Source organism: Vespa mandarinia, chromosome 21 (genome assembly GCF_050613455.1).
Source record: "Vespa mandarinia isolate Hongniang chromosome 21, ASM5061345v1, whole genome shotgun sequence".
Lineage (NCBI taxonomy): Eukaryota > Metazoa > Arthropoda > Insecta > Hymenoptera > Vespidae > Vespa > Vespa mandarinia.
The window spans coordinates 2,413,673-2,422,937 of NC_140830.1; the positions used below are offsets into that span (position 1 = coordinate 2,413,673).

The following is a 9,265-nucleotide window of genomic DNA, read 5'->3' on the forward strand; positions in this document are numbered from 1 at the left end:
ATATATATATATACATAAATACGATTTGTTAATTTCAATTCGACATGTGAAATGATCGTCGATCGATCGAATTAGATCTCAAAATGATCGAGATAAAAGTAGAGAACAAAAGAAATGGGAAAAAAACGAGAAATTCAATAGTATTTAATTTCGTTCAACGTTGACGTATAAAAAGAGAAAAGAAAATAAAAGGTGGAAAGATTATTATTCTATCAAGGCGAGAAAATTTGTGTATTTTTATTTCTTTTTCATTTTTTTTTAATTTTTTATTCTCTCTCTCTCTCTCTCTTTCTCTTTTTTTTTTCTTCTTCCTTTTCTCTGTCCTCTGATTATGGGCACGAGCAATATTTCAATTAGTTGTCAATTTAGTTGTCGACGCCCTGATGGACGCTCACGGATTATACGCGTACGGGGAATAATTAACAATAAATTATCTCTGGGAGCTATCATTACCGACCGGCTAATCGTAGCAAATTGACCGTTATATTATTAAGCAGCTTACGGACGTTAATTGCGCGCTCCGTGTGAATCGTCTCAAAGAGAGCGAGAGCGTGAAAATTGGAGTAAAAGAGATGGCGAGTAAGTTTCTGAATGGAATAATTGACAGTTCAAGTATATATCGATGTCAATAACTAAGTGTACCTTAATAGATCATCACTGTGTTCCATTAAATTTTTTAATCTTACCACACTTATTTTTTCGTTTAATAGATCACACCTTTAGAAAGGATAAACAATCGTGAATGTTTTACTTTATACAAATGCGGGCGTACGTACGTGATAATATAGAAAAAAGAAAAAAGAAAAAAAAGAAAAAGAAAGGAAGAAAAAATTTTTATCGCCATTTTGTAAATTTTATCGTTACGTTATATCTTATTAATTTAATGTATCATCGATATTTCATACAATTTATCGTGATTATGTCAATGAATAAAATGATATATCATTTATTTACATTATTAAAAAAGATCTTATATCAAAGAGATTATTAGTACGAATAAATTTAAATAATGTTATTATTTTCTTTTTTCCTTTTTCTTTTTCTTTTTCTTTCTTTTTTCTTTTTGCGGGTAAAAGGGTTCAAGCGAACGTCGACAGAGGTCACCACGCTACATTCTTTAGCATTCAAGCAACTTGACTTTCGCGATAGCAATGAAGATGGCGTAGGATGTATCGCAACTCGATCTCGATCGATTATTTCGATCCTTTTTTTTTTCTCTCTTCATCAATTTAAATTTAATACCGCGAAATATAATCTTTTAGATATCTCTCGATCAAATCAGAAAGATCATTATAACGTTATTTAACGTTTTGATATATAAATGAGACATTTATTATCCATTTTTTTTCCTTTTCATTTATTCTTCTTTATCTTTTTATTTCATTCGATAAAATTAAAATTAAGATAAGACATTATATATATATATATATGTACAATTTATTTACATAGATTGATATTAACAATATACGTTTAACTTTTCCAAATGCAAATTTCTATTTTTCAATGAATTAACTATAAAATTTCCATCTAACGAAACGTTTTCACATGAAGGATACTCATTTTGCGTGACCGCAAAATGCGATACGCGCGCGTATCGTCCGCGTACGCGATCACCTTCGGCATTACTTCAACGTAAGTGGTTCGTATTAAAACGAATGACTTAGCGCACTCTCAAACAACAACAACAATAACCGTACGTTGACAGTTAAAGTGTTTACTCTACGAACTTCAAGCGATAAAGAGGAATGAAACGTTACGTGAATTATTATACCGTTTTATTACTTGTTCCTTCTATTAATACTTCTTTTTTCTTTTTTTTTCTTTCTTTCTTTTCTCTCTCTTTTTTTTTCTTTTGTTCTTCTTCTTCCTTTTTATTTATCGCCAATGTCTTTTCTTTCGAAATCTATATATAAAAAAAATAAAAAATTATAGGAATAATAAAATTATTGAAGTATCCCATATTCGTATATATTTCGTTGAATCAATCAGATTCGATTCCTGGCAATGCAAATTTCTGATCAAAGTGTTTTAGCCGCTCACGATCTCGTACAATCGCATATCCAAGCGAGTCGAAAGTGCGAAGCGTTTACACCGGTATTTGAACTTCGTTGATGACGGTAATCACGCTCGCTCGACGCTTCAATTGCACGTTTCGTCGAGTTTCTGCGCCTCGGTTACTTTACGATCGAGAGTAATCCACCATGGTGGTCAGGATCAAGTCCTTCGAATCCTCTTCTCATCGATATATAACAATTTTTTTTCCTCTTTATCCCATTTTCGATTGGTGTCTACTTTCTATTTACAAAACAAAAAAAAAACAAAAAAAACAACAAATATTTCGATACTATCCAATTTCACCGTTGATGGACCGAGTATCGTCGTTCATTTCGTTCGTTCCGCAAAAATTTCGATTAAAAAGAAAAGAAACAAAAGACAAAAAAAAAAAGAAGAAAAATGGAAAAGAAAAAGGAGATAAAAAAGAAAATAATAAATTTGCAATTACATTGGAAATGACTTCCTTTTTTTTTTTTTTTTTTCTTTTCAAATTTTCGTAGAACGATCCTTTTGCATGATGAAGAGAAAAGAAGAAAAGAATGGAAAAGGGAGAGGATAAAAAAGGAAAGAAGGAAAAAAAAATTGTATCTAAAATCATTTCTAAAAAAGGGTCAATGACAGATTAGACGAGTTCGTAGCACCATAGTACATATATCTTAGAAAACTTAGAACGCATCTTCGTCGTTATGTCGCAGAAATTCTAACGTTCTTCAACTACTGTGCGCCCACACGAGCATTACACTGAAGAAGTGTTTCTACTATGCGGATGAGCCATTATGGCAAATTACTATTGTTACGACTTCCCACCGCATGTTACCGTAATCTTTTTGACGCTACGAGCGCCATGACGATCTGGATTTTGAATGAGGGAGAAAATTTAAATAAGTTATTAGAACGTTTCTTCCCGATTATGGACAATTCAAATTGTGGAACAATCGTAAAAAAACGATCGTAATATAAAATTATAGATTAATGATACAGACACGCGAACGGATTTTATCACGATAACTTAAGAAAGAAATAATGAAAAGAGAAAATTTACAACATTATAATATCATTACATGAAAAATTACAATTATGTCAAATCACATTGAAAAGAAAGAAAGAAAGAAAAGATCAAAAAAATTTATGCAACATCAATCACGTAATATATAAATAAATGATATTATTATAAATTATAAATTACACTAGAACATAATTATTATAACTATATATATATATATATTAAGCAAAGTTCTTGGGATTTAAGAGGGAGGGGAAAAAAAATGACCTGACGGAACTATTCTTCTTCTTTTTTTTTTTTTTTTTTTTTTTTAGAAAGAAGAAAAAGAAAAAAGAAAAAGAAGAAAAGCAAGAAGGAAAGAAAATACGCTTATAAGACGAGTATGTAACTTAATAGTAACACGGCGGACATAAGGGAATGTTAAAAAATTGAATTATACTTTGAACTAACAGCACAAAAAAAGGCACAACTCTCACGTCCAATAATGTTACACCGAAGGATGCCTATGACTTAAACCATGGATGTACATCCATATATATATATATATATATATATATATATATATATATATCTTATGGTTATATTACTCTTATATAGTTACAGGAAGCACGAATCGAATGGTCGCGCCTCTTCGCGTTCACCGGTTCGACCGGAATCGAAGCTCCATCGAAGAGAGTCGAGAGAGTCGATCTTATACACACATATGTACATATATATGTATCCTATGTAAGTTTGTATACATACACATGGTATATACATACACAGAGAGACGACACAGACACAGAGGCAAAGCCCAGCAGTCGGTAAATGCTTTGATGTGGCCGACGCCGCTACCTTCGCCACCCCAAATACCTTTATATCCACCTCTCTCTCTCTCTCTTTCTCCCTCTCTCTTTCTCTATCTATCTATCTCTATCTCTATCTCTATCTCTATCTCTTTCTCTTTTTCTTTCTCTTTCCTCCTTATCCTCCCTCTTCTTTTCCACACGCTCGATCTCTCCCCTCTTCCTCTCTCTCTCTCTCTCTCTCTCTCCCTCTCTATCTTTGTATCTTTCTCTTTCTCAATCACAAGGATTGCCAACGGTGTCTTCAAAATTTGTCTCCTCCATCTTTTTATTCATTCACATATTCATTCATTCAAACTCATAAAATTAAAAAGTTATATTTCTAATGAATTTTCAATGGAATGTTATCCATTGAAATTTGAAAAAAAAAGCAAACTTTTATTCTCTACATAAACGAGGAGATATATATATATATATATATATATGTATATATATTTATGTTAACTTCATACAAGAGACACCTGGTCAGATTCATTAGAGATTAGGCTAAATTTTTCCTTTCTTTTTTTCTCCCCTTTTTCCTTGTTTTTATTCTTAATGACGCAAGCTGCTGGTGCAAAAGGTGACGTTATATAGGTAGTAATTTATCTGCCCTTTGAAATGTTCTAATGATACCTAGGATATTTGTATTTTTTCTTTTTTTCTTTTTTTCTTTTTTTACTTGAAAACTTCTGTTTCTAATTTTTCATAGTACATCCGATCATATTCCGAATCGTGTTGAATGTTATATCGTCATCTGTAAGAGAAAAAGAAAAAAAGAAAAAAATATATTAACAAACCTACAAGTTCCAATTCTTCTAAAAGTAAAATAATTCATCTGATTTGATCTTTGACAAAAAAATTAAAAGAAAATATCTTCGACGTTCGACGATCGATTGGATTACATTCTCTTCCCCCCATTCCTCCCCCCTCCCTATCTTCCCTTCCTCTGCCTTGGAAAACAAAACGAAAAAAAAAGAAAAAAAAAAAAAAAAAGAAAATAATTCACACTCGTACTTGAAGAAGATTATTTAATAATTCTCACAGTGTAATAAGGAAACATTGACGATCGAAAGAACGTGTAATTTAAAAACTCGAGGGAATTATATAAAAAAAAAAAAAAAAAAAAACAGAAAAAAAACATAAAAGAGAACAAAACGAAAAAAAAAAGAAAAATAGAAAAAAGAAGAAAAAATAATTATCCATGAAGTTGGTAACAATCGAAAAAAGATTTTCTCGTGAATGAAAATGAAATAACGAAGATTTAAGGAAATCCAATTTGACGTTGAGGACGTCGATCAAAAAGGTGCACGGTCGTGTGACGGAAGGCAAAATATACGTCGGGAGGATGCCCGACGTGGCCGGAATGTGGGACGCAGAAAAAGCGTCGGCGTCCTCCTACTGGTAGTAGAAACGATAGCACCAACGCAGTCTCTTGCGTTCCTGCCAGGATCAAGGAAGAGGAGTTGCCTCTTGTGCAGCACCTGTAACGCATAACCGTGCGTCCATCTGTCCAACCTTAGCCATCGGTGGGAAGGCAAAGAGACTCTTCTTCTTCTGAGCTTCTTGCAGTGCAATCAATCGAGCCGCGGCCGTTGCCAGCATTCAACCTCACTCTTCTTTCTATTTAACCTCTTTCTCTCTCTATCTCTCTCTCTCTCTCTCTTTCTTTCTCTTTCTGTCTTCTATATATATATATATATGTATTTTTTTTTTTTTCATTTTACTTTAAGAAAATACAATGTCACTTTACTTTTCTAATGGAACTACTACTACTGGTCTTTTGAAGTCACTAAGACCACTTCCATTAGCTAGATCATTGCTGAACGTTATAATCTTATTTTTCTTTCTTTCCTTTTTTTAAATCACATCAATTATATATTACGCGACAGGGTTCATTTGATCGATTTAAATAAATTTATAAATAATAATTGAAATTTAAGGAGAGATTTAATGCGTATTTTAATTTTTTTTTTTTTTTTTTTTTTTTTTTTTGTTAGATATTAATCGTATATTATTTGTAGTATATACTTCGAGGATTATGGTTATATCGGTGATTATTGACAAAAAATCATTTGCAATACTTCGATGAATTAAATTCAAAGAGATAGAGAGAGAATGAGAAAGAAAAAGAAAGAGAGAGAGAGAGGGAAAGAGAGAGAATACTTTTTGCAAACAATTTCTCTGAATTCTCTTTAACCGACAAGGTCGAAGGAGAGAAGGAACGTTTCGTCGGAACGTCTCCAAGTTCTCGCACGTCACCGCATTACATTCGTCCGAGAAGTTTTTAGCAAAGGAGTTTCGGATAATGGACATTTCGTAGCTCGTGGAAAAAAGACACGCTTACGTGTTCGGTAGAAATTATAAGGATCGTTACGCAAGTGCTTCTCTTTGTGGACAAAAACAATGGCCTTGAACGATTTCACCGATTTTGCGACAACGTGAAAGTGAAATTCGATAATACGATTGATACGACTTTTGTCGTAGCATCGAATACGACACTTTTTTCTTTTTTTCTTTTCTTTTCTTTTTTTTTACTCGAAAGATATCCACCGTCATACACAAAAGAAAATAGAGGAAAAAGAGGAAAGAAGAATGAACGACCAAAAAAAAGAAAACAGAAAAAAGAAAAAACAAGGAATGAGAAAAATATTAGAAATGTTACTCTGTCGAGGGTTTTCTTGCTTTTTCTTTTTTTTTCTTTTTTCTTTTTTTCTTTTTTTTTTTTCAGAAGGAGAGTAAAAAGAAAAAGAACGAAAGAAAGAAAACAAACAGCAGAGAAATCCAAGTTCGAGGGATTTAAGGGGAACACGATCTCAAGAAAGGTGAACTACGATGGGGAGGGGAGGGGAAAATTCGTAACGCTTCGCAGGTCAAAAATCTGCATAGTTAAGTACCGTACCTTTTTCTTTTTTTTTTCTCTCCATCGAGACCCGTCTCTCACGAATTTTCCCCGTTGTAGAATTTTCGTCAGAGAAACAATGAGAAAGGAACGGACGGGAGGACGGACGACGGTCAGCGAGAAGACGAACGGTCAGTGACAAGAACTGATGGCGGCCAGGAAGGGGATGGGAAAGAGAGGGAGCGGACGGGGGAGGGGAGGGGTCGCGCGTTGTCACGCTTTCCCCCTCCGGCTTTCTAAAACATCCTCACTTTTTCTTCCTAGATTCTAAGAAATCGCTATATCGAAAACAAATCCGTTTATAGAGGGCGAGAAAAAAGAGAAAAGAAAAAAAAAAAATAACATTTGAAATTCTATCGCGACGATTTCCCTCCCCCTCCCTCACCCACCCACCCCTAAGCGAATGAATTATTGAATAATTTATCGTTGTTATTATTATTAGAAGATATTATTCATCTTTTTGAAAATCGAAGAAATTATATACATGGTTGACATGTTTGAAAAATAAAAGAGAGATCAAGAAGAAAAAAAAGAGCAAGAAAAGAAAAAAAAAAAAATAAATAAATAAATAAAATAAAACGAGACGAGAATGAAAACTAAGCCATAGGATATTAATTTCTAATAATTTTAATTGCCGAGTAAGCCGTACGTCGAAAAGTTACGAAAAAAAAAAGAAGAAAAAAAAGAGAAAAAGAAAAAAGAAAAAAGAAAAAAGAAAAAAGAAAAGATCGAAAAAAGAAAAATCCCCCGAAGGAATGGAGAATCTTCAATACATACATATATATATATATATATATATATATATATATATATATTCGACGTTTTAAAAGAGTGTTAATTAACAGTAGCGAGATGATAATAGCGAGTGGTGAGTGGGTGGTGGGGGGGACAATGGCGGCAAGTCCTTTGAAATTTCGAACCGTCCCCTCCACTCCGCGAGCTCGAGTTAATTTATTATTTTTTCATATAACGCCATATCTATCCATTCACGTATTCTACTCTATACGTTATATATCCATCACTTCGTATATGGTGCCCCTCGATCTTCCCTTTTTCTCTCTCTTTCTCCCATCCCACTATCATCATCATCATCATCATCATCATCATCATCATCATCATCCCCTCCATGCCACTTTATGCCCCTTTACGCTCTCCCCCACCCTTCCTCACCCGTCAGTCATTCTTTACAAAGCCTTGGGATGGCTACAAAACATAAGAAGAACTAAAATGAAAATGAAACGCGTACGTGAGATCGCAAGGAAACAGGAAGTTAATAACCCCTCCCATTCCCCCCAAAGACCCACCCACCCTAGAATGCAATTGCATCTAACGAGGAGGAAACAAATCTTTGGCGATGATGCTATTTTTTTTTCTCTTTCTTTTCTCTCTCTCTCTCTCTCTCTCTTTTTTCTCTCTTCTCTTTTCGTATCTTCGTTCTTTTTCCACTTTTTTCTTTTTTTTTTCCTACCCTCTCTCTCTCTCTCTCTCTCTCTCTCCCCTCTTCAAACAAATAATGATAGCAGATATACTAAACACGGATTCCGCAATTGATACTATATAATACAAGATCGTTCGGGGCTTTCTTATTTGCATTTAAACGGGCCGCCAAGGGTTGACAAATGAGGCCGATATTATCGGACAATCGATTGCAATGCTAAGGGGAATCGCTTTGCTTGCATCCGCCTTAACCGATGAATCTCTTAACTTGGCGATTCTGTTTCAGGAAAAGGCCTGAGAAGAAGAGAACAATCGGTCCAGCGACATGCCACTACAAGCGGGTCCCATGTTCCTTGGCATGCCACCTTGTCTTTTTCTCTCTCTCTCTCTCTCTCTCTCTCTTTCTTTCTCTCTCTGTTTCTCTTTTACAATCTTCTTTACTTTTTTTCTTTTCAACGTCCCACGTGATTCATGTCCTCGATCTATGTCTATGGGAAAGTAAGAAACAAGACTTCTTCGACAATACTCAAGTATTGTTCAATCATATTCAATATTATTTACTCATTCGAGAGAATCTGTAATAACGTTAATTAATTATTTAACTTTAAAGATGAAATCAATACAATTTTTTTCTTCTTTCTTTTTCTTTCCTTTTTTTTTTTTTTTTTTTTTTACCAACAATTCGAAAATAATGTAGCAGTGATCGAGGCCAATTCAATTTTGTTACGTTTGAATCGATATTATATAATTTTTCTTTTTTTTTTTCAATAAGATGAAATTTATATCGATGATAATCATTCAAGGATTAATCTTAATTCTGATTAATAATAACGGTATTGTTAATATAAATATTTAATTTAAAAAATGATCAATATGGATATTGAAAAGGGAAATAGTGAGAGAGAGAGAGAGAGAGAGAGAGGGGGAGGGAGGAGAAAGAGAGAGAATAAAAAAATAAATAATAAAATAAAGGAAGCATGGACGAACGAAAAGTCGTTGATCCAAGTTTCGTCCGGTTTCAAGGTCGAGAGGTTTCTGAACCCC

General features: G+C 33.6%; 1 long non-coding RNA gene across 1 annotated transcript; it reads left to right on the forward strand.

Moving 5' to 3' along the window:
- The first annotated feature begins 6,644 nt into the window (after positions 1–6,644).
- On the forward strand, positions 6,645–8,836 carry LOC146872315 (uncharacterized). The gene is made up of 3 exons (XR_014983435.1): positions 6,645–6,770; positions 6,845–6,915; positions 8,508–8,836. It is a non-coding gene; the product is annotated as an uncharacterized LOC146872315 (long non-coding RNA).
- The last annotated feature ends 429 nt before the right edge of the window (positions 8,837–9,265 follow it).